Below are 26,150 nucleotides of genomic sequence, written 5' to 3' on the forward strand. Positions count from 1 at the left end.
ACACCATCGGAAAAAAGTTCTCTATTGCATATATGAAATTTGCTAAAAGAGTAAATCTTAAAAGTCCTCAACACACACAAAAAAATTGGTAACTATGGTGACAGATGTTAACTACACTTATTGTGGTGATGATTTAGCAATATATAAAAATTACCGAATCATATTGTATACCTGAAACTAATATGTTGTATGTCAATTACACCTCAATACAATTTTTTTAAAAGTTCTGGACATTTAGGGATGCAGATGGTATTGAAAGAAAATTCAACTAAAGCCTAGAGTAAAATCAGCTATATGTTAGCCTGAGAGTAATAATAAATAGGTTATTAAGGCAGAAGAGCCCTAACCTATGTGACCTTATTTATCTATTTATACAACTATGTTTTAAATATAAAAATAATATAAAATACATTTATATATAACAAATGTATAATATATATTTTATGTGTATGTGTATATATATCATATAAAACATATATAAATATATATAACATATAATATAGTAATATATAATATCTAATAATATAAACAAAGCACATAGTCTTTGTTACTTTTTAAAATAGAGGGCAAAATTCAAAAGAAAAACATATAATCCCAAAGTTATTGGAAAGCTGACTGAGACATTGGTTGTAAGAAGGATACTAGTACTCCCCTTTTAGCAAATAGTTCTATAGACAAAGCCCCTAATTAACAAGAAACACTGAATGTAAATTTTTCAGCAGAGACTACTCACTCACCACATCTGTTCTTCTTCTAGAATGATAAAACCCCTGATTTTTAGCTAGGTACATGGTCTCCTGAAATAGGCTACATTTACCAGCTTCACTTGAAGCTAGTTATAGCCCTAGAAATATTAACAGAAATGTCTTATGTGATTTCCAGAAAGGAACATTTAAGAGAGAGGGTGATTAATATCCAGAATATATAAAGAAACCCTACAACTAACAACAACAGAAAACAACTTGATTTAAAAAAATAGACAAAGGACTAAAAAAGACATTTCTCCAAAGAAAATATATAAATGACCAATAAGCACATGAAAAGATGTTTAACATCACTAATCATCAGGAAAATGCAAATTAAAACCACAATAACATACTAGAACATACCCATTAGAACAGCTATTATTAAACAAAACAGAAAATAACAAGTGTTATCAAGGATGTACAAATATTGGAAATCTTGTGCATCACTGATGGGAATGTAAAATGGTGCAGCCACCATGAAAAACAGTATACCAATTTCTCAGAAAACTAAATATAGAATTATATGACCTAATAATTCCAATTCTACTTCTAGATATTATGTAATAATATGTATATTCTCAGATATATATATAGTAGTATAATAACATGTATAACAATATATATAATTATATATTCCCCCAAAAATTGAAAGCAGGGACTCAAACATATTTGTACACACATGTTTATAGCAGCATTACTCACAATAGCCAAAAGATTGAAGCAACCCAATTGTTCTTTGATAAATGAATGGATAAACAAATTGTGGCATATACATAAAAATGGAATACTATTCAGCTTTAAAGAGGAAGGAAATTCTAACACATTCTACAACATGGATGAACCTTGAAGACATTATGCTAAGTGACATAAGCCAGTCACAAAAGGACAGATATTGTATGACTCCACTCTCATGAGTTACCTAAAGTAGTCCAATTCATAGAGACTGAAAGTAGAGGTTATCAAGAGCTGAGGGGAGAAGGGGATGTGGGGAGTTATTAATGAATGAGTAGAAATGTTTGGGATGATGAAAAAGTTACAGTAATGGATGGCGAGTGATGGTTGCAGAACAGTGTGAAGGTACTTAATGCCACTGGACTGTACACATAAAATGGTTAGAATGGTAAATTTTGTTATGTATATATTTTTTTAAAGATTTTATTTATTTGACAGAAAGAGACAGCGAGAGAGGGAACACAAGCAGGGGGAGTGGGAGAGGGAGAAGCGGGCTCCCTGCGGGGCTCGATTCCGGGACCCTGGGATCATGACCTGAGCTGAAGGCAGACCCTTGATGACTGAGCCACCCAGGCTCCCCTGTTATGTATATTTTATCACACAAACACATCAAAAAAAAAAAGTAGAAAAGAAGGCATGTACTTCCGTTCCTTTCTCTTTCTTCGCCTGGAATGTAGACTGGTGGTGGAAGTTGAGCAGACTTCTGGAACTTTAAATAGAAGCCACGGGTTGAAGGTATGGAGCCATGGGATGCGAGGAGTCTGGGTTTCTGACCATCACGGAGTTGCTGTTCTAGTACTGGGCAACTCACTTTTCCAATTTTGTTTGAGCAAGAAATAAACTCTATCTTGTTTGAGCTACTAGTATTTTTCTATCACTCTTTGCTGAACTTAATCCTATTTTTAAAAAGATTTTGCAAGAGGGAGAGTGTGCTGGAGAAGGGGCAGAAGGAGAGAGGGAGATGGAATCCTCAAGCCAACTCCTCACTGAGTGTGGAGCCCATGGCAAGGCTGGAACTCAGGACCCTGAGATCATGACCTGAACTGAAACCAAGAGCTGGCCACTTAACCAACTAAATCACCAAGGCGCCCCGAATTTAATCCTGTTTTAACCACCTTCCTACTGATTTGCTTTGCTATGAATGAGTGCCCTTCAAATTTTTGACCAGAATATTTGATCTGTGCTTTACATGGAAGCACACTATTATCCACTATGACTGTGAGTAACATCCGCAAATAAATCCACAGGCAATAAGTCATAAAAATGATGATTACCATATTCTTTCACAAAGAGGAGGTGCAATAAAGCAGGTAAGAATGTATAATTTTAATTTAAGTTTCTCTTGAACTTCTCTGTGTTTTGGGTAGATCATTTCTGTAATTGGCCTTGGTCACTTGTAATTTTAGTTCATTCTTCTGGGATGTTAGCAGTCTAGCCATCCTGGTGTCATTCATTGTTTAATTCTCTCAATTTTGTAGTTAAGATGTTCATAAAAAATATTAAATGATACTAGAGGCAGAGTCAAATCTTCAGAAGAACCATTTGAATTTCCAGCCAGTTGGAGACCGACCAAGAGATTGCTTATTTGGGGACAACAAATGCGGGCACCTTGAAAACAAACACAAAAAATAAAACCCAATTCTTTGGACAATTTGTCCTCAGATCATTACTTAAAGTAGGTTTAAAAAATTAGATTGTGTGTATTATGATTCATACAAGTTATAAGACATTTTATTGAGTGCTTGATAGACTATCCATTAACTATTGTATATTTAAACCCACAATAACTTAAAGTAAAATTGTACCATTATTTCATTCTGGAGGAGACCAATTATCAGACTCTTAAATTCTTAAAGTTTTGGGCTAAAGACCATCATTTGCACATAATCATGATCACTTCTATAGTTTTGGAATATAATTATCATGCATACAACACCAATATATCTAATGAAGGAAAAAATTCCCTATGTCTTTTCTGTGTAAATACTTATTTCTCTAGTCTATTAAATGCTGCCTATCAAAAACAAAAACTAAGCTTCTGGAAGCCTCAGGGATTATTTTATGTTTATTTGTAGTGTTCCAGGTGAGCTGACATTTGACCATTCCCAGATTACTAAGTGACCTATTTGGAATCTTTTTTTTCTAAATATTATTTTATTATGTTACGTTAATCACCATACATTACATCATTAGTTTTTGATGTAGTGTTCCATGATTCATTGTTTGCGTATAACACCCAGTGCTCCACGCAGAACGTGCCCTCTTTAATACCCATCACCAGGCTAACCCATCCCACCAACCCCCTCCCCTCTAGAACCCTCAGTTTGTTTCTCAGAGTCCATGGCCTCTCATGGTTCATCTCCCCCTCCGATTTTCCCCCCTTCATTTGGAATCTTGACAAAACAGTGGTGTCCAGTCTGGTGATGGCTAGAGTTACGAAAGTGCGAGGAACCGGAAACTTGGAGGCTCCGGGGTAAGGACACTCCTCTGCCTTCACATCCCGTCCCCTCCCTAAGAAGATGACCTTATCATCACACTATTCCCTCAACTCTTTAGAACTCTGTCTACCACTTTATCTGCTCCTTTCATCCATCCTTCACCTCTCCATTCCAACCCCTGGAGGACCAGCTGTTTTGAAATTCAAGGTTAATCCTCCACATAATGTATATCTCATCCCTCCTTGTCTCCTCCAGGTCATTATGGCATCTCTTTACCTTCCCTCTCTCTTGGCTTATTCCCCTCAGCTGATAAAGTTGTTTATGCCTCTCCCTTCATACAAAAACTCGACCAATTTTTTTCCCCCCAACTCCACACAGTGATCTTGTGGCTAACATCCCTCTGGCTCTTCACAATCAAGCTACTTGAAAGCGTAACCTGTACTCACCGTTTCAATTGCTCACCTATCAGCCTCTCCTCCTAACCTGGCTTTATGGCTCCCACTCCACTGAAAGTGCTCTTGACAAGGTTACTGATGATCTCATAAACACCAAGTCCAATCGGTAGTTTTCTGTCATTATTTTACTAGAGCTCTCAGCTTCATCTAGTAATGTTGAATCCCTTTTTCTCAGAACCCTCTTGATTTCTAGATTTCCCTTGATCCCTCTTTCTTCTCCTGATTCGGTGTCATTTGACACTTTTCCTCCATCCCTCCCTTACATATGGTTGTGTTCCCTGGGACTATGTCTTTCCCACTCTTCTCGTTCTCTGCCCTCTCCCTGGGAAATCTTAACCACCCTCACAGCTTTATCTCCTGCCTTGTCTTTCAAATTTGTTTCTTTGTCAAGTCCAGACAATTAGGATGACTCCAGGACCCAGTTTTTCCATTTGGACATACCATGGACATCTCCATCTCAACATGCATGAATTTAGGCTTATCACCACTAAGTCCCCTGATCTTCCTATATTCCCTCTCTTGATGTATGATGCTACCCAGTCTTTCTTGCAGCTTCCTAAATAAACAAGAGATGCTTTCTTACCATTGTGCTTCTGCACATGCTAGTCCATCTTCAAAGAATATTTCCCTAGCCCATTTTACTTAGCACTTTTTGTCATTGATATCTCAGCTGAAATGCTATTCCTTTCAGAAATCTTTTACTGAATCCCAACTTTGTGCTAGAAGTTTCTACTGCATACTTCACTTGACCCTTTTTACTTATCCATAATCCCCCCAAGACTGAGTTCCTCGAGGCTTAGGGCTATATTTTGTTTATTATTGTATTGCCAGAGCCTGGGACATAGATAGTACTAAATATATATCTTGAATGACTGAAAGAAACTAGAACCCTGGGAATTATCCTAGACCCCTTCTTTATTCCACAATGCACTAGGTTCTAGAATTCAAATTCCTGGATTACTATTGAATCCGTTCCTTTGACTTCTTCTCCTAATGTGATTTCTTGTCAAGTTATTGCAATGGTCTCCGTGCTTGTCTTGCTCTCTCTAGGCATATTCCTCTCAAATTCATCACATGTGTTGGCTCCAGAATTATCTTTCTAAAATATAAATCTGATCATGCCACTTACCTACTCAAAATATTTCCATGGCTCCCCTTCTACCATGGTTGTCAAACTACAAACACAGTATACAAGGGGATTCGTGCTTTGTTCCTTGCTACATTTCCACAGCCATATCTCACCTCCAATACACTCACATTTAAGTCTTGCCAAACTTGACATAGTTCCCCAAATGAGATGCATTTACCCCCCCCCGCCCCGTGCCTTAGTACAAGCTCTTCCTTCTGCTTAAATATCCAGTTCAAAAGTTAACTTTTAAAACTCTTCTCAGGCAAAACTCTCTTGACTCCTTTAGACCAACTGAGGTGCCCCTCATCTGGGTTTTCATAGAATCTTCTGCATAATTCTTTATTTTAATGTGGGCTAGAAACTCCAAAGGGTCCTTGGATACCAACATATATGTACTTTTGAAGGCTGAAAGTCCTGATGTTACCCTATAGCAATTTTATCTCTCCAACTAAATTTATTTCCTTTGAGATTTTTATAATTTGTCAGGTTTAATGATAAAATCTTCTCACATTTTTCAAGGCTGTTTTCCATTACTACAGACTGAATGCTTTCAGTCTGCTGAATGTTAAACATCAAAATAGAAGAAAGACCTAGTACTTCTCCCTGGAGCGTGGCTCTGCATTTCCTTTGTAAATGTACTCATTCCTCATATCTGTACTCTTATGGGCAATTTTCTTTCCTTATACATTCTCCTGGGATTGCATTCTGTACCTGCCTGGGAAAGAGAACACAGTGGCACATGGCAGTGTTTTGAGAGCTGCCAGCAGAAATAAAAGACTTCACTGAGCAGTTGTGCCAGGGAGCACCTCCAACGATGTGTTGGGACTCTGATCTGATATGCTTCTTTTAGTGCAAAAAAACAAGAGCTACGCAGTGGACCTCGCTTCACTCATTCATTTATAGTTCCCAAATAATTATGGCATTACTAGTGGCTGAGGATACAGAAACAAAGAAGGCAGAGCTCTTTTCCTTAGAGGACTTACAGTTTAGTAAGTAGAATAGATAAGTTTTTTAAAAAATGCATGCAGAAAGGTCAGTGATAGACAAAAAATATTCCCCCAAGGCAAACTGATCAATTTTAAGCAGAAGAGAGAATCAGGAATGAAAGATGATAGCTTCAGTTTCATCCATAGAGAGTTTGAAGTGCTTATGTGACATTCAGGTAGAGCTGGTGCACAGGTAGATGGCATTACAAGCATGGTACTCAGGAGATGATCCTCTCCTGATAACATAGATTTGGGATTCCCTAGGGGAAAGAAGATACTGAGGCTGTGCAAAAACCGATAGAAGATTAATGGCAGCAATATTTAAGGGATATTGGAGGAGGGAAATAGCGACCTCAGAAAGAGCTTGAGATGGGGAAGATATTCCAGAAGCCAAAGAAGGATATTTATGAAGAAAAGCGTGGTCACCTGTCGGGTGCCAGCAAGAGGTCAATGACAAAGCATCAAGAAGAACCCGTTCAGTTTTAGCCATTGGTGACCACTGTCTCTGAGCAGGTAGAGCAGAATGTGGGACCAGAAGCCAGTCTGGGAACCGATGCAAGGTAAGGCAGTTGAGATGGTGAATACAGAGTATTTGTCAAGAATCCTGTTTGTGAATGGAAGAAAAGCAACAAAAGAGAAGCCAGGAGAAGCGTGGCTAGAAAATACCCTGTTATACTTAAATATTTTCAAAGATGTGAGAATGTCTAAATGTTGAGAAGGCTTCATTGGAGTGTAAGGGATTGAAGATACACGAGGGAGAAAGAAGAGCTGATGATAGGGCAAGGTCCCAGAGCAACAGGAAAAGATTCTATCATGCTCCCCATTTCACACATGGGGCTGGGCAAGAGAGCAATTCATACGGATACATAGAAGCTCTCTAACACCACGCATCACAGATGCCCCTGTGAAATCTGCCTAGCCCCTGTCAATGATATCTTGTGTAGAGACCTTAGCAAATGTGATGAATTTATTTTTTAGTTCATGTTAGCAAATAAGAAAAATGTTCCCCTGAGTGCCACAGAAGTAGTTCCAAATATTCATTTATTTAACTAGAACAAATCTCTTTGGTTCTCTCTGGTACTGCCAAGATCACTTAACTCCTGCACTGAGAATGTTCAACCTCCCTCACTTCACTGATCATCCACAATGAGCTTCCGCTGCATCTCGAGCACAGCCCAGACTGTCTTTACAGTTCCTAAATCAGACTGAAAATTGGGTCACCACTGCCGTATTTATTAAGTGCTCAGGCTTCTCTGATCTTTTTATCTTACCAATAGTCCATAACTCATTCCTAAACAAGTGCCCTACAAATTCGGATGGTCATAAATAATTTTGTTCTCTATTTAAAATAAAATCCATAATAGTGTGACCAGCTGACCATCACTAGTGCACAGTATTTAACCAAGGGCTGATTTGATTTGCATGGTTATTTGATATCTCCAGATCATGGTAAGTAAATGCCTTCTAAATTGAGCAGCATGTTGTATTCAGTAAGACTATAATACGAAAAGACTGTGCTCAGTAAGACTATAATACGAAAAGAAGATTATATTATTGTGCCCACTAGAAGGCACACAGTTTTATTTCCAGGTAGGTATCTGCAGTTGGAGGGTCTTGGGACATAGGAGTGCAGTGTTTGGGACAAAAAGGGCTTTGGCTTCTATTGCTTTCTGGGCTGGAATACTGCTGTTTTAGCTTTAAGTCTGGAAATGTCTCTTTCTGGGCCTCACTCTTTGAACCCTCCAGAGTGGGTGAGGTGTTCCTCCTCTGAACGCACATCGCACCGAAGAACACAGGCAACTGCAGTGAAATTGCTGCATTGCTTTGTCTACACCACCCAACTAGACGGTCTCATTAGCTGTTACACCACTTGGTCCTAGAGCAGGCTCTGGTTTCTAGCTGCCATGGAATAAAATGTACTGAATAGTGAAAAGAATCAATGTGCCAAATCTTATGATTTGGATTTGGAAAGTTACAAAAATAATCTGCCAAAGAGAGTGAGGGGCTAACTCCCCACCGTGATGTGTTTTCTACTACTTAAAAGTCATGATTCTCTCAGCAGTTTAAAGCTGAAGCTTTCCTATCATCTTGTGTCCTTGGAAAAATCCCATATTCTCAGAACACCTAGAGGGCTAGCTCCTTCCTCTCAATTTAGTGGATAATTTTCTCCTCCTTTCTGCAAATTTTCATAGCCTTTTGTGCCCCCCCTCCCTTTTTTTTTTTTTTCCTTTCTGGCATTTCCGAGAATCTGAGATGTAATAGTGCTATTTTAAAAAATCATCCTGTTTCCTTACTGACTTGTGATTTACTTGAAGGAAGGGATTGCACTTATTTTATTACCTCCAACAGTGCTTAACACTGCGCTTTGCTTTAAGTAGTGATTAATAAATATTGGTCATATTGAACATCATCAGCAACTACGACTTAAATGGGGCCTCAAAATGCTAATGGACTCTGATGTAGCGGTGGAAGTGGGACCAGTGGATGGTGCTAATCCCCGCCAAGTGATGTCTCCTTGAAACGGCACGCTCCTCGGGCTCTGACACAGCCAAGTGCAATGGCCCGGGCCTCCTGCTTGGCAAAGGCTGGTAATGACCAAGCTAATGCGTATCCCAACTGCCAGCCAGTCATTTACTAAGTAGATCAACATGACAGTGAGAGAAACTCAACCAAACGGGAAGGACCTACAGAGAGAAACAGGTGCTTTCTAAGCTAACACTTCTTGGAGGAAAATAAATCCCAATACTCCTTAAAAGAATAGAATTTCATTCAGAGTCAAAATTTCTCAGGGCACCTGGCACTGACAAGTGAGGTAGGGTTGAATAAAATAAGCGAGAAGCTTATAGGGTGTTTTTTTTTTTTTAATGACAAACCATACCCATTATAGCCAAATAGAACATGTACAATTACTCAAATATGTATATGAAAAAGGGATGGGACAAGGTATATTCAAAGTTAATGCTAGATATTGCCTTTGTCATATTATGTTCCTTAGTGTATTTAAAATCTGTTAAACTCCATGCCACAGCAACAATTGGATTTCAGCAATGCTTAAAAGATAGCTTAATGCATTATCTTTTCATTTGCTAAAAAAATCAGTCATCCTATAAAATTGTTCAACATCTATAGGATTTATGAAGCAGAACAAAACCTTTCTAGTTATGAGAGGACTAAGAATACAAAGATAAACATGTTAGCCAGTCCATCATTTATCACACTTAATAAATTAAGGTGATTTAGAGAACTGTGGGGTAGAAGACGTTTCCTGCCACACACTAATTTTTGGAAACCTGAAATTGTTTAGGAGATAAAAGTGTTTGTATCTATATCTCAAATTCTGATTATATAGAAACAATCATATTAAGGAAGGATGGCGATATTAGACTTTGAGTTCAAGATACAAAGGAAATAGTATGAGGGAAATATTACAATTAAACTCTGAGTTTAATGATTTCTGTTATAACTACAGAAATTACACAGAGATCTATGATTGTTGAGGTAATTGTAGTATACAAGCCGGTTAAAAACTCTCATGCATAAGAATAAGTGGTTAGTTTTAAAGTATCACCCTCAGATTATTTATTAATTACAAAGGAAAACATCTTTACAGAGGAGAAATCTGGTGGATGGCACAGTAAGTGATAAAACCAAACCTCATCAATAATGGACAAACGGATACACGTTATCTTAACAAAACTCTTTAACCTAGTCTAGTCATCAGGAAGCAATAAAGCAAATCCACATTGAGGGACATTCTTCAAAATGATTATTCTATACTCCTCAAAGATGTCAGTTTCATGAAAGACAAAAAAAGATGAGAGAGCTCTTCCAGATCGAAGGGGAACAGAGAGATGTGACAACTAATTGCAATGTGTGATCCTTGACTGGATCCTGGATACAAAACCCCAGAAAGCTATAAAGGACCTTATTGGGACAATGGAAGAAATAGGACCATGGATTGTATATCTGATAATATATGTGTGTCAGTGTTAAATATCGCAGGTGTGACAATTAAATTATGGTTATAAGGGAAGATATCTTTGTTTTAAGGTGAAATATTTGAAGTGTCATTGTGACTATAATTTACTCTTAAAGTGATTGATGAGGAGAAAGAATAGAAAAAAATTAGGAGGGGCGCCTGGGTGGCTCCGTCGTTAAGTGTCTGCCTTGGGCTCATGTCATGATCCCAGGGTCCTGGGATGGAGCCCCACGTCGGGCTCCCTGCTCAGTGGGGAGCCTGCTTCTCCCTCTGCCTCTGCCTCTTCCCCCTGCTTGTGCGCTCGAGCGCGCTCTCTCTCTCTATCTCATCTGCTCTCTCTCAAATAAATAAATAAAATCTTAAAAAAAAAACTACTTAGTAGTAGTCAAACCCCATTCCACACGCACTCCAGCTTCTGGCAAATGTAATCTCCTTTTTCTGTCTCTGTGGATTTCCTTATTCCGGACATGATATACAACTAGAATCATTCAATGCGTGGTCTTTTGTGTCTAGCTTCTTTCACATAGCATAACGTTTTTAAAGTTCATCCATGGTGTAGCCCGGGTCAGTACTTTTTTATAGTCAAATAATGTTTCCTTGTATAAATATAACATTTTGTTTATTCATTACTTGATGCACACTTCTTCCCCCCCCCCATTTAATGGATATTCTGAGTAATGCTACTATGAATCTTTATGTTAAAGCTTTTGTGTGGACATATGTTTTCATTTCTCCTGCTTTAACTTACCCAGAAGTGGAATTGCGGGATCATATGGTAGCTCCATGTTTAATTTTTTGAGGAAGCGGCCAACTGTTTTCCAAAGTGGCTGCACCATTTTATATTCCCAGCAGCAACACGAGAGTTCCAGTTTCACCCCATTCTTACCAACGCTGGTTACTTTCTGTTTGTTTTGTTTTCATATAACCATCCTAATGGGTGTGAAGTAGTTTCTCGTTGTGCTTTTGATTTGCATTTCTGTGATGATGAGTGATGTTGAGCATCTTTTTGTACACTTATTGGCCATCTATATATCTTCTTTGGAGAAGTGCCTATTCAAATCCTTTCCCCATTTTTATTTTAGGTTGTTTTTTGTTGATGTTATTGAGTTGTAGGAGTTCTTTCTACATAGGATATTAATCCATTTTTCATTTTGTTGCCTGTGCTTTCAGTGCTATATTCAAGAGGTTATTGCCAAATTCAATATCACGAAGGTTTTCCCCTGTGTTTTCTTTTACCTCTCACATTATGTCATTGATCCATTTGGAGTTAATTTTTGTATATAAACCAAGTAAAAGTCCAACTTCATTTTTTTGCATGTGAGTATTCAGTTTTCCCAACACTATTTGTTAAAAGACTATCTTTTCTCCATTGAATGATCTTGGCACTCTTGTCAAAAATCATTTGTATGTATGGATTCATTTCTGGGATCTCTATTCTTTCCTGTTGGTCTATTTGTCTGTCTTTATTCCAGTACCACACCTTATGCCAGTATTTTAACTTTGTAGTAAGTTTTGAAATTAGGAAGTATGAGTCCTCCAATGTTGTTTTTCTTTTTCAAGATCCTTTTGGCTGTTTGGGGTTCCTTGAAATTCCGCATAAATTTTTTCCAAGTTTTTATTTAAATTCCAGTTAACATACTGTGTAATATTAGTTTAGATGTACAACTTAGTGATTCAACATTTCCATACAACACCCAGTACTCATCACAGTAAGTGCCCTCCTTAATCCCCATCCCCTGTTTCCCCCATCCCCCACTCACCTCCCCTCTGGTAACCATCAGTTTGCTCTCTATAGTTAAGAGTCTGGTTTTCCTTTCTCCTGTTTTCCCCCCTATGATCATTTTTGTTTCTTAAATTCTGCATGTGAGTGAAATTATATTGTATTTGCCTTTCTCTGGCTGATTTATTTCACTTAGCATAATACTGTCTAGCTTCATCGATGGATTTTCTTGTTTTTGAAAAAAAAAAAGTCATTGGGGTTTTGGTAGGGATTGCACTGAATCTGTAGCTTGCTCTAGGTAGTATTGGTATCTTAACAGGGTAAGTCTTCCAGTCCACAAACATGGGGTATCTTTCCATTTGTTTGTGTCTCCTTTAATATCTTTCAGCAACATTTTATAGTTTTAAGTGTGTAAGTCTTTTGCTTTCTTCGTTAAGTTTGTTTCTAGGAATTTTTTGGTCTCACCATGGACTGAATGTTTGTGTTCCCCCAAATTTCATATGCTGAAACTCTGCTCCCCAGTGCAATGATATTTGGAGATGCGGTCTTTGGGAGGTAATGAGGTCATGAGGGTGGAGCCTTCATGATGAATTTCACTTAGAAGAAACAAGACAGAGCTTCCACCCTGTTTCTCTGATCCCCACTGTGTGAGGACACAGCAAGAAGACAGCTACCTGTGAACCAGGAAAAGGGTCTCAGCAGAACCCAATCATGCCAACACCCTGATCTCAGATTTTCCAGCCTCCAGAACCAGGAGAACTAAATGTTTGTTGTTTCAGCCACCCACTCTGTGGTACTTTTGTTATAGCAACCCAAACTAAGAGAGATACCATTCTGAACAATGGTGCTATTGCTTTCTTAGTTTTCTTTTTGAATTGTTCATTGTTACTGCATAGGAATGCAACTGATTTTTGTGTTTAATTTTAATTTTTCCTGCACCTTTGTTGAATTCATTTATTCTTATAGGTTTGTGTGTGTGTGCGTAATTTTTAGGACTTTCTATATATAAAATGATGTCATCTGCAAACTGAGATGATTTTACTTTTTCTTTTCCAAATTGGATGCCTATATTTTCATTTTTAAGCCAAAGTTATTTTGTGGTAAAAACGGAATGATTGTTCACATATCCACTTCTGTTTTGAAGTTATGCTTAAAATCTTACACATAATTGTGAGAAGAGAGGCTTTGATATTTCCTGTGTATTTTCAACAAAAGGGCAAATTATAGTAAGTACCCAGTAGTACCTGATGTTGGCTCATCCACAAGACCAGGTCCAAATCCAGGCGATAACATTTAAAGTAAACTGATTTAAACTCTTTGGCCAGTAGGACTGACTTGGAAAAAGAAAAAAATCTTATTTTATTACCTACATTTCTCCAGCTCTGGGCTAGATCTATATAATTGATTCTTTCACATTGACTGTTGACAATTTGATCGGTTCTTTGCGTCCAACATTAGTGACAGAACCCAAAACAATTTGGCCTACAAATGTTGAACTTGGTGGTGCTATGAAATGTAACTCACATCAAGCAGCCATATAACAATTCAACAACAAAACCATTAGTAGACTGAGGAAGGAAAAATGACACAGAGAAAAAGCCATTTGAGTGATGGGGCAAATTCTTCCAGGTCAACTCAATCTGGAAAATATTCTTCCTCCATCTAAAATCCAAGGTTCCACGAAAACTTCCAGGGCAATGGTAGAAATTTGATAATGAATTTGCATAGCCAGGTGAATGTTATGTGAGTGAAAGTTATGTCACAGTAGGCTTTAAGCACTTAGTCTGTCCAGGATGCCCGAGTTTAGGGAAATAAGAAATAAAACCAAAAATAGAGGCAAGGGTAATAAAAACGAGAGAAACCAAAATTCAGGTGTCTAAATTTGTGTGGTCAAGACTGAAAAGTTCTGTCCTCTAAGGATCTTCTGGGCAAGTATAGGGAGAGAATCTAAAATCTTATTTCCTTTGACCCCAGAAAATAAGTTTCCTAACCTAAAAAATATCATAAGCAGTGTTGTGTGTCCATGTTATAACTCATTAGCAGGTAAGGTAGAGGATTTATACTTTAAGAAATTTGGCTTTTTCTAACATGGGAAATAAGAGGGGATTACTGCTACTACCACTGGTCTGGCAGGATTTAACTAATCAGCATCTGAAAGAAAATCATTCTGGTTTGAATTTTCCAAGTACCACTGAAAAGGGGCTTGTTTATTATAGTAATTATGCTATCAGCATACATTTAAAGAAAACTGCTATGGGAAATTTGATGAAAATGGGCTTCAAGCTTTCTTTGGACACCATGATTTAAGCTTCCTTTTAACAGGGCAATCTACAAAAACCTGAAGCTGCAAAGTGGCATTTTCCCACCCATCTAAATTCATGTTGAGTATTAAGCACTGGTAGAGTCTGAAATGAGGAACAAACAGTCACTTAGACAGCACATATTGCGGAAATATCCCATAAAGATGTAAGAGTCTGTATTAATCATCTGAGTGGGACAATGGGTGACCTTTTCTAATAAGAACTGGAGCATCTAAAGTGAGCATTAAATTTCACTGCAGTTCTATTTGCTGTCTCTCTGTGGCATTCATCACCACTGAGATGTAAATGTCCTGAGACTGTAGGAATCTGAGAATCATACTTCATGGAGAGGGAATGTTCTGAAGAGCACAGGAAGCCCGTTCGCCCCCAAATTTTGGCAACCTTAGGGCCATTATGGCTTCGTTTCTCTTTCATTATGAAAGCAGAGCAGCTGTTGAGCGAGCAAGGTTAACAAGCCTTGGAAAAACATTAAAGTTAATTTGTTTTTAGGGCTTTCCTAAACCCAGAAGTTGGAAGAAGATTATTTTATATGGACCCATTAGTCTTTCAATAGTCAAATCTACAGAGCTACTTATAAGATTTACTCTTCGGGTTTTAAGGAGATATTATCAAGGGTGGGCATCTGTTTAAGGGCATTTGGAGTCACTAGGGGCAGATGCGTTGGCCTAAAAAGTGCTTTGGACTAATGACCTGTTCAGAGACTGGAGATTCATGAAATCTCAGCTCAACTCCTGACATTTAAAAAGGCTTTGAAATTAACTGGTGAGCGGGGTCGATGTTTATACAGAATCAAAACAACTGTGGAGAAAGGAAAAGTAAGTATGAAAGGTTACTTGGGTGAATTCAAACTTTTAATTTAAAATCGGTGAATTTAAGTCAACGAAATTTGAGCAGGCAGTATGGAAATAAAATGAGAATAGCTTTTGGATTAGTCACATCTACTACTTGGCTACCCAAAATCTATGTGGTTCACGCTGAACCTCAGTTTCTTCACCTTGATATTGTTATGAGTGTGACCTGCAGATTTAACTTGAAGATTAAATATAATAAAATGATCAGATTAACTAAAATAAAGTCCTCGAGTCTCACATGTACATGGTTGGTGATCTATGCAAATGATATTGAGGCCTGTACAAGTAGTCTGAGGGATCAAGAATTTTCAGGAAACTCTAAGAGTTCTTTAGATAGAATAGGTAGAACATTTTCAAGACTGAAGTGATTAAATCTTAAATGGTGAAATTTGGGGACTGTGGCAGATGGACAATAAGGAAGATATTTTTTAGGAGACCTGTCCACAGCTACTCAATATTTAACCCCAACATACTGGTTGGGGTTAAATATTCCAAATTTGAATTCTAGTCTAAATGCTGTCTATATGAATCAGTAATTTTCCTTAGTGTGGGCCATAAGCAGTATCATCTGTTTCTAGGTAAGGAGTCTAGAAGAAGCTCAGTGGCTGATGTACTCAGACCAAGGGTGGTTGATATATCAGTCAGAGAATTGGAGCTAAAGGTCAATTCAGAAGAGAAGGCTGGGTCTGAGTCTGTGAAGTTGAGATTTGGAAGGACAGAATTTTTGAGGCACTAAGGCACAAAAGGGCTCTCTTGAGAGGCCCGCATTCAAAGTCATGAGACCTGTGGGAAATGGCATAGCCTGGATTTTCACCAGCCTATTGTGCTCTATTTAAAGCTGATTTACCTCTGTATCCTCCAACCCCTTCATAGCCTCAGACATTTTGCTACAGGCAGAGTGGTTGGATGTTCCAGGACTGTGAGATTTTTCTGGGTCCTGGGTCCTGTCAGGCAACACTGCTCTGTCTTGGATAGAGTAGGTGGTGGCATTATGCACACAAAACACTTAGCACAGTGTCTGTCACATAATACAAATTCAGGGAATCTTATTATTCTCAAGACAAATATAATTGGAGAGACTTCAGAATTTCCACCAAGCATTTGAGTGCTCATGTGTCTGGGCATCCTGTGAGGACAGGAAGAGCTCGGTGCTGAGTGCTCAGTGCATGGTATCCTAAGCGGTTTCCCAGGAGAAAGATCTGTTGGTGGGAAACCAACTGTCATTGACTTTTAAATATAAGATAAGGGGGGGGGCGGAGCAAGATGGCAGAGGAGTAGGAGACCTGGATTTCGTCTGGTCTCAGGAATTCAGCTGAATAGGGATCAAACCATTCTGAACACCTACGAACTCAACAGGAGACCGAAGAGAGTAGCAACAACTCTCTGAGCAGAGAAGCGACCACTTACTGGAAGGTAGGACGTGTGGAGAAGTGAATCCGAGGCAATATTCGGGAGGATAGACGGCGGGGAGGGGGCCTCCCTCGGCCGCTTCTGGCAAGTGACAGAGCCGCGGAGCACAAAATCGGAACTTTTAGAAGTCGGCTCCGCTGAGGGACGTCGCTCCAGTGGCTAAGCGGGGGGTGGAACGCTCGCGGGACAGTGTGGTCTCAGGATCCTCGGGGTCACAGAGAGACCGGGGGTGCCTGAGTGCAGCAGAGCTCCCAGGTATCGGAGCAGGGAAGCCGGCTGCAGAGACAGAGCTGAGTCGCGGGCTCTCAGCTCGGGGTTGCCATGAACCGTGATCCGCGGCCCAGTCGGGCCACTGCTCCTCCAGCAGGGACCCAACAAGCGGCAGAGCCGGGGAGACTCCCCTTCCTTCCCGGGAGGAGCGGCGCGGGAGCACACCGCAGGGATCTGCTGGGTTTGGAGACTCCACACGGGGTCGGGTGCTGGAGATAGAAACGATCGGTCACAGGCCGGGTGAGCACGGAGTGTGGCCGGAGACTGGGGAGAAGGGAGTGACTGCTTTTCTCTGGGGGCACACTGAGGAGCGGGGCCCCGAGTTCTCAGCTCCTCCGGGCGGAGATTGGGAGGCCACCATTTTCACCCTGGTCCTCCAAAGCTGTTTGGAAAGCTTGCAGGGAACAAAAGCTCTCGAGAGCAAACCGGAGCAGCTTGCTTAGCCCGGACAGGCAAGGGAGGGGCAGTTCCGCCTCCGGCAAAGACATTTGGGAACCACGGCAACAGGCCCCTCCCCCAGAAGATCAGCATGAACAGCCAGCAAGCCAAGACCAAGTTTACTGAGAACGGGAGAACTCCAGCGCTAGGGGAATATTGCAATAGAATTCATGGCTTTTTTACCATGATTCATTAGTCTTCAAAGTTAATTTTTTTAACTGTATTTTTTAAAATTTTTCTTTTTCCCTTTTTCAACCAACATCTAATCAATCTCTTTTTAAAAAGAAAGTTTTTATTTTTCATTTTTATAGTCATATTCTATCCTTTCATGTAGTTACCCTTATATTTGGCATATATATATATAAGTTGTTCTCTCTTTAAAATTTTGAGATACAGTTTCTTCTAAGAGATCAAAATATACCCTAAATCACTAGTGTATGGCTTTGTTCTATTTTCCTGCCTGATCACAGTCTCCCTTTTTTTCTTTTTTTTAAATCTTCTTCTTTCTTTTTTCAAACAACTTCTTATCAATTCCTTTTATAAAATCTTTTATAATTTTCATCTTTACAGTCATATTCCATTCCTTCATTGTATCAACCCTTATTTTATACATCTATAAGTCTTTCTTTCTTTAAAATTTTAGGAGGCACTTTCTTCTAACAGACCAAAATACACCCAAAATCTAGTGTGTGGCACTGATCTATACAATAGCCTGATCATATTTGATCATATTCTGTTTTTTTTTGTTTTCTTCTTTTTTTGTTTGTTTTTATCTTTTTCTTTTTCTTTTTTTTTTCTCTTTCTTTTTTCTTGCTTTCCCTTTCTTTTCCCCTGGTTTCAGGTCTTTTCTGATTTGTTTACAGTATATTTTCTTTTTTTTTGAATTTTTTTATTAAGTTAATCACCATACATTACATCATTAGTTTTTGATGTAGTGTTCCATGATTCATTGTTTGTGCATAACACCCACTGCTCCATGCCAAACGTGCCCTCTTTAATACCCATCACTAGGCTAACCCATCCCCCCACCCGCCTCCCCTCTAGAACCCTCAGTTTGTTTTTCAGAGTCCATCATCTCTCATGGTTCATCTACCCCTCCGATTTGCTCCCCTTCATTCTTCCCCTCCTGCTATCTTCTTCTTTTTTTTTCTTAACATATATTGCATTATTTGTTTCAGAGGTACAGATCTGTGATTCAACAGTCTTGCACAATTCACAGCGCTCACCATAGCACATACCGTCCCCAATGTCTATCACCCAGCCACCCCGTCCCTCCCACCCCCCACCACTCCAGCAACCCTCAGTTTGTTTCCTGAGGTTAAACATTCCTCATATCAGCGAGGTCATATGATACATGTCTTTTTCTGAATGACTTATTTCACTCAGCATAACACCCTGCAGTTCCATCCATGTCGTTGCAAATGGCAGGATCTCATTCCTTTTTATGGCTGCATAATATTCCATTGTGTATACATACCACTTCTTTTTTATCCATTCATCTGTCGATGGACATCTTGGCTCTTTCCACAGTTTGGCTATTGTGGACTAGAGTATATTTTCTGGGGACGTTGTTAACCTGTTAGCATTTTGTTCTCTCATTCATCTATTCTCCTCTGGACAAAATGACAAGGTGAAAAAAATCACCTCAACAAAAAGAACAAGAGGTAGTACCGTCTGCCAGGGACCTACTCAATACGGACATTAGTACGATCTCAGACCTAGAGTTCAGAACCATGATTTTAAAGATACTAGCTGGGCTTGAGAAAAGCATGGAGGTTATTAGAGACACCCTTTCTGGAGAAATAAAAGAACGAAAATCTAACCAAGTCGAAATCAAAAAGGCTATTAATGAGGTGCAATAAAAAATGGGGGCACTAACTGCTAGGATAAATGAGGCAGAAGAGAGAATTAGCGATATAGAAGACCAAATCATGGAAAATAAAGAAGCTGAGAAAAAGAGAGATAAACAACTACTGGATCACGAGGGCAGAATTCGAGAGATAAGCGATACGATAAGACGAAACAACATTAGAATAACTGGGATCCCAGAAGAAGAAGAAAGAGAGAGAGGGGCAGAAGGTATATTGGAGCAAATTATAGCAGAGAACTTCCCTAATGTGGTGAAGGAAACAGGCATCAAAATCCGGGAGGCACAGAGAACCCCTCTCAAAATCAATAAAAATAGGTCAACACCCTGACATCTAATAGTAAAACTTACGAGTCTCAGAGACAAAGAGAAAATCCTGAAAGCAGCTCGGGAGAAGAGATATGTAACCTATAAAGGCAGAAACATTAGACTGGCAACAGAGACCTGGCAGGCCAGAAAGGACTGGCATGATATCTTCAGAGCACTAAACGAGAAAAATATGCAGCCAAGAATACTATATCCAGCTAGGCTCTCATTGAAAATTGAAGGAGAGGTAAAAAGCTTCCAGGACAAACAAAAACTAAAGGAATTTGCAAACACAAAACGAGCCCTCCAAGAAATATTGAAAGGGGTCCTCTAAGCAAAGAGAGAGCCTAAAAGCAGCATAGACCAGAAAGGAACACAGACAAAATACAGTAACAGTCACCTTACAGGCAATACGATGGCACTAAATTCATATCTTTCAATAGTTACCCTGAATGTAAATGGGCTAAATGCCCCAATCAAAAGACACAGGCTATCAGATTGGATTAAAAAACAAGACCCATCATATGCTGTCTGCAAGAGACTCATTTTAGACCCAAAGACACCCCCCACATTGAAAGTGAGGGGGTGGAAAACCATTTATCATGCTAATGGACACCAAAAGAAAGCTGGGGTGGCAATCTTATAAAAGACAAATTAGATTTTAAACCAAAGACTGTAATAAGAGATGAGGAAGGACATAATATCCTACTTAAAGGGTCTATCCAACAAGAAGATCTAACAATTGTAAATATCTATGCCCCTAACATGGGAGCAGCCAATTATATAAGGCAATTAATAACAAAAGCAAAGAAACACATTGACAACAATACAACAATAGTGGGGGACTTTAACACCCCCCTAACTGAAATGGACAGATCATCTAAGCAAAAGATCAACAAGGAAATAAAGACTTTAAATGACACACTGGGCCAAATGGAGTTCACAGACATATTCAGAACATTCCATCCCAAAGCAACGGAATACACATTCTTTTCTAGTGCCCATGGAACATTCTCCAGAATTGATCACATCCTAGGTCACAAATCAGGTCTCAACCGGTACCAAAAGATTGGGATTATTCCCTGCATATTGTCAGACCACAGTGCTTTGAAACTAGAACTCAATCACAAGAGGAAAGTCGGAAAGAACTCAAATACATGGAGGCTAAAAAGCATCCTACTGAAGAATGAATGGGTCAACCAGGAAATTAAAGAAGAATTTAAAAAATTCATGGAAACCAACGAAAATGAAAACACAACTGTTCAAAATCTTTGGGATACAGCAAAGGCAGTCCTAAGAGGAAAGTATATAGCAATACAAGCCTTTCTCAAGAAACAAGAAAGGTCTCAAATACACAAACTAACCCTACACCTAAAGGAGTTAAAGAAAAAAAGAGCAAATAAAGCCTAAACCCAGAAGGAGAAGAGAAATAATAAAGATCAGAGCAGAAATCAATGAAATAGAAACCAAAACAACAGTAGAACAGATCAACGAAATTAGGAGCTGGTTCTTTGAAAGAATTAATAAGATTGATAAACCCCTGGCCAGACTTATCAAAAAGAAAAATGACCCAAATCAACAAAATCATGAATGAAAGAAGAGAGATCACAACCAACACCAAAGAAATACAAACAATTATAAGAACGTATTATGAGCAACTCTATGCCAGCCAATTAGATAACCTGGAAGAAATGGATGCATTCCTAGAGATGTATCAACTACCAAAATTGAACCAGGAAGAAATAGAAAACCTAAACAGACCTATAACCACTAGGGAAATTGAAGCAGTCATCAAAAATCTCCAAACAAGAACCCAGGGCCAGATGGCTTCCCACAGGAATTCTACCAAACATTTAAAGAAGAATACCTATTCTCCTGAAACTGTTCCAAAAAATAGAAATGGAAGGAAAACTTCCAAACTCATTTTATGAGACCACCATTACCTTGATCCCCAAACCAGACACCCCATCAAAAAGGAGAATTACAGACCAATATCTCTGATGAACATGGATGCAAAAATTCTCGCCAAAATACTAGCCAATAGGAGCCAATACTACATTAAAAGGATTATTCACCATGTTCAAGTGGGATTTATCCCTGGGCTGCAAGGTTGGTTCAACATCCGCAAATCAATCAATATATTAACAAATATATTAACAAAAGAAAGAACAAGAATCATATGATCCTCTCAATAGATGCAGAAAAAGCATTTGACAAAGTACAGCATCCTTTCTTGATCAAAACTCTTCAGAGTATAGGGATAGAGGGTACATACCTCAATATCATAAAGACCATCTATGAAAAACCTATAGGGAATATCATTCTCAATGGGGAAAAGCTGAGAGCTTTCCCTCTAAGGTCAGGAACGCGGCAGGGATGTCCACTGTCACCACTGCTATTCAACATAGTATTAGAAGTGCTAGCCACAGCAATCAGACAACAAAAAGAAATCAAAGGCATCCAAATCGGCAAGGAGGAAGTCAAACTCTCACTCTTTGCAGACAATATGATACTTTATGTGGAAGACCCAAAAGACTCCACCCCAAAACTGCTAGAACTCATACAGGAATTCAGTCAAGTGGCAGGATATAAAATCAATGCACAGAAATCAGTGGCATTCCTATACACCAACAACAAGACAGAAGAGAGAGAAATCAAGGAGTCGATCCCATTTACAACTGCACCCAAAACCATAAAATACCTAGGAATAAATCTAACCAAAGAGGCAAAGGATCTGTACTCAGAAAACTATAAAATACTCATGAAAGAAATTGAAGAAGACACAAAGAAATGGAAAAACGTTCCATGCTCATGGATTGGAAGAGCAAACGTGAAGATGTCAATGCTACCTAGAGCAATCTACACATTCATTGCAATCCCCATCAAAATACCATCCACTTTTTTCAAAGAAATGGAACAGATAATCCTAAAATTTGTATGGAACCAGAAGAGACCCCGAATAGCCAGAGGAATGTTGAAAAAGAAAAGCAAAGCTGGCGGCATCACAATTCCGGACTTCCAGCTCTATTACAAAGCTGTCATCATCAAGACAGTATGGTACTGGCAGAAAAAACAGACACATAGATCAATGGAACAGAATAGAGAGCCCAGAAATGGACCCTCAACTCTATGGTCAACTCATCTTTGACAAAGAAGGAAAGAATGTCCAATGGCAAAAAGACAGGCTCTTCAACAAATGGTGTTGGGAAAATTGGACAGCCACGTGCAGAAGAATGAAACTGGACCATTTCCTTACACCACACACAAAAATAGACTCCAAATGGTTGAAAGACCTAAACGTGAGACAGGAGTCCATCAAAATCCTAAAGGAGAACACAAGCAGCAACCTCTTCGACCTCAGCCAGAGCAACTTCTATCTAGAAACATCGCCAAAGGCAAGGGAAGCAAGGGCAAAAATGAACTATTGGGATTTCATCAAGATAAAAAGCTTTTGCCCAGCAAAAGAAACAGTCCACAAAACCAAAAGACAACCGACGGAATGGGAGAAAATATTTGCAAATGACATATCAGATCAAGGGCCAGTATCCAAAATCTATAAAGAACTTATCAAACTCAACACCCAAAGAACAAATAATCCAATCAAGAAATGGGCAGAAGACATGAACAGACATTGTTCCAAAGACGACATCCAAATGGCCAACAGACACATGAAAAAGTGCTCCACATCGTTCGACATCAGGGAAATCCAAATCAAAACCTCAATGAGAAACCACCTCACACCCGTCAGAATGGCTAGAATTAACAAGTCAGGAAACGACAGATGCTGGCGGGGATGCAGAGAAAGGGGAACCCTCCTACACTGTTGGTGGGAATGCAAGGTGGTGCAGCCACTCTGGAAAACAGTATGGAGGTTCCCCAAACAGTTGAAAATAGAGCTACCATACGATCCAGCCATTGCACTACTGGGTATTTACCCCAAAGATACAAATGTAGAGATCTGAAGGGGTACATGCACCCCGATGTTTATAGCAGCAATGTCCACAATAGCCAAACCGTGGAAAGAGCCAAGATGTCCATCGACAGATGAATGGATAAAGAAGATGTGGTATATATACACGATGGAATATTATGCAGCCATCAAAAAGAATTAGATCTTGCCATTTGCAACGACGTGGATAGAACTGGAGGGTGTTATGCTGAGTGAAATAAGTCAAACAGAGAAAGACATGTATCATATGACCTCAGATATGAGGAATTCTTAATCTCAGGAAACAAACTGAGGGTTGCTGGAGTGGTGGGGGGTGGAGGGACGGGGTGGCTGGGTGATAGACATTGGGGACGGTATGTGCTATGGTGAGCGCTGTGAATTGTGCAAGACTGTTGAATCACAGATCTGTACCTCTGAAACAAATAATGCAATATATGTTAAGAAAAAAAAAGAAGAAGACAGCAGGAGGGGAAGAATGAAGGGGAGCAAATTGGAGGGGGAGACGAAACATGAGAGACGATGGACTCTGAAAAACAAACTGAGGGTTCTAGAAGGGAGGCGGGTGGGGGGATGGATTAGCCTGGTGATGGGTATTAAAGAGGGCACATTCTGCATGGAGCACTGGGTGTTATGCACAATGAATCATGGAACACTACATCAAAAACTAATGATGTAATGTATGGTGATTAACATAACAATAAAAAATTTAAAGTAAATATAAAATAAGAGGGCAAATATCCTTAAAAATATTTTGATTTATTTTAATATTTACATTTGTCAGGGAGCATGAATTCTTGTCCCCTTCAAGATTTCTTTCTAGCTGGACTAAGAATCAAATTGACATGAGACAGATTAACAGGAGAAAATCAAATTTAATAGCATATATATGGTCAACTATGCCGACATGGAAATTCCAAAGATAGTTGGGTATGATGAGGTATATGTCATGCTGAACTAAGAAGAAAGGGGTAGGGGTCTGGGACTTCAAAGGAAAGGAATGTAATTCACAGGCAATAGGAAGAAGAGCAGATGTTTGGTAATTAGATGTTTATCCTTCCGTACAGATAGGTCACTCAGATAAAATTTATCTCTGCTAATAACCATTATTCTAGGAAAGACCCCCAAGTTCTTCTATGTAGCTAAGGGAGGGGTAAAAGGTTTCTCTTGAGCCCATAGGGTCTCGATTGCCTTCAGCTCAAAATAATCTTCATGCCAAAGTGGCCTATCTTGGGGTGGCCCACCCTTGGCCCCCACACATTTATGCTCAGTGAGGTCAAAGAGGGAAGGGAATCAATTATTAAAACAACAACAACAACAACAACAACGAGAAAAAATGAATTTTTGACATTGGAGACCAATGGTAGAGGTACTCTACCTTTCCTGGTTCACAAACTTTGCTTCATGAACTGTTTTAGTGGCTTTAACCCATCAAATGTTCTCACATTAAGCCTATGAAGGTGGTATTATTATGAACACTTCCATTAAACAGAGAGTTTAAATAATTTGTCCAAGGTCCCAGAACAAAACCAGGACTCAAATCCAGGCACATCAGCTCTGAAATCTAAATTCTTAACCCCTATGGCTAAGCTCCCTTCTGCTTATGTCTTCATTCTCAATGCTACCTAGTTTCTACAGATTAGAATGTTGCCATGATTCTTTGCATCATCAGCATTCCTGGGAAATATAAAAACCACCTTTGTTAACCAGAAATGAACATGACTAACATTGACAAATACAATCTGCTCTCAACTTGCTGGAATCAATTTATGTAAATTAGACATTACCACAATGTCTTTAGAAGGAATTCATTCATTAACTTAACAAGTACTCATTGAATGCCCACTACATGGCAAGCATTATATATAGGGATATGTGGTGTGGTAAAGGCCATTCAATAGTGTCATCTCACTCTTTGGTGATAACTCTGAAAATACAGCTTCCATTGAAATATTCTGAATTATCAAGTGTCAAATTCATCCTAGAAATAAACTTTAGAGTACCAAATTCCAGGCCTCAGGAGGCTGCCTACTTCTGATAGGAACCAGCAAAACAAATAAAAATGTAAATATAAATATCAGTTTAGATATTGTGTACAAATATCGCATATACACTTATATAAAAGAAAAATCTGGGGCGCCTGAGTGGCTCAGTTGGTTAAGCATCTGCCTTCAGCTCAGGTCATGATCCCAGGGTCCTAGATCAAGCCGCCACTGCCCTCCCCACCCCCCACCCCCTCCCCGGTCAGGCTCCTGGCTCAGTGCAGAGTCTGCTTCTCCCTCTCCCTCTGCCTCTTCCCCTGCTTGTGCTCTCCTCTGTCTCTCTCTCCCTCTCTCAAATGAATACATAATAAATCTTAAAAAAATTTTTTAAAAAGATCAACTAAATTACAGGGGAGGAGTGAAAAATATTAAAATTTGTCCCTTTCTGATATTTCTACCCTAACAATAGCACTTTAGGAAGAATGTGGGGGGGGTGGGAATTGAAAAGAAAACAATAGGGCACCTGGGTGGCTCAGTCGGTTAAGTGTCTGCTGTCAGTTCAAGTCATTATTTC

This window comes from Callorhinus ursinus, unplaced genomic scaffold (genome assembly GCF_003265705.2).
Source record: "Callorhinus ursinus isolate GAN/ISIS: 27379988/994484 unplaced genomic scaffold, GSC_fseal_2.0 scaffold11, whole genome shotgun sequence".
NCBI classification, from domain to species: Eukaryota; Metazoa; Chordata; class Mammalia; order Carnivora; family Otariidae; genus Callorhinus; species Callorhinus ursinus.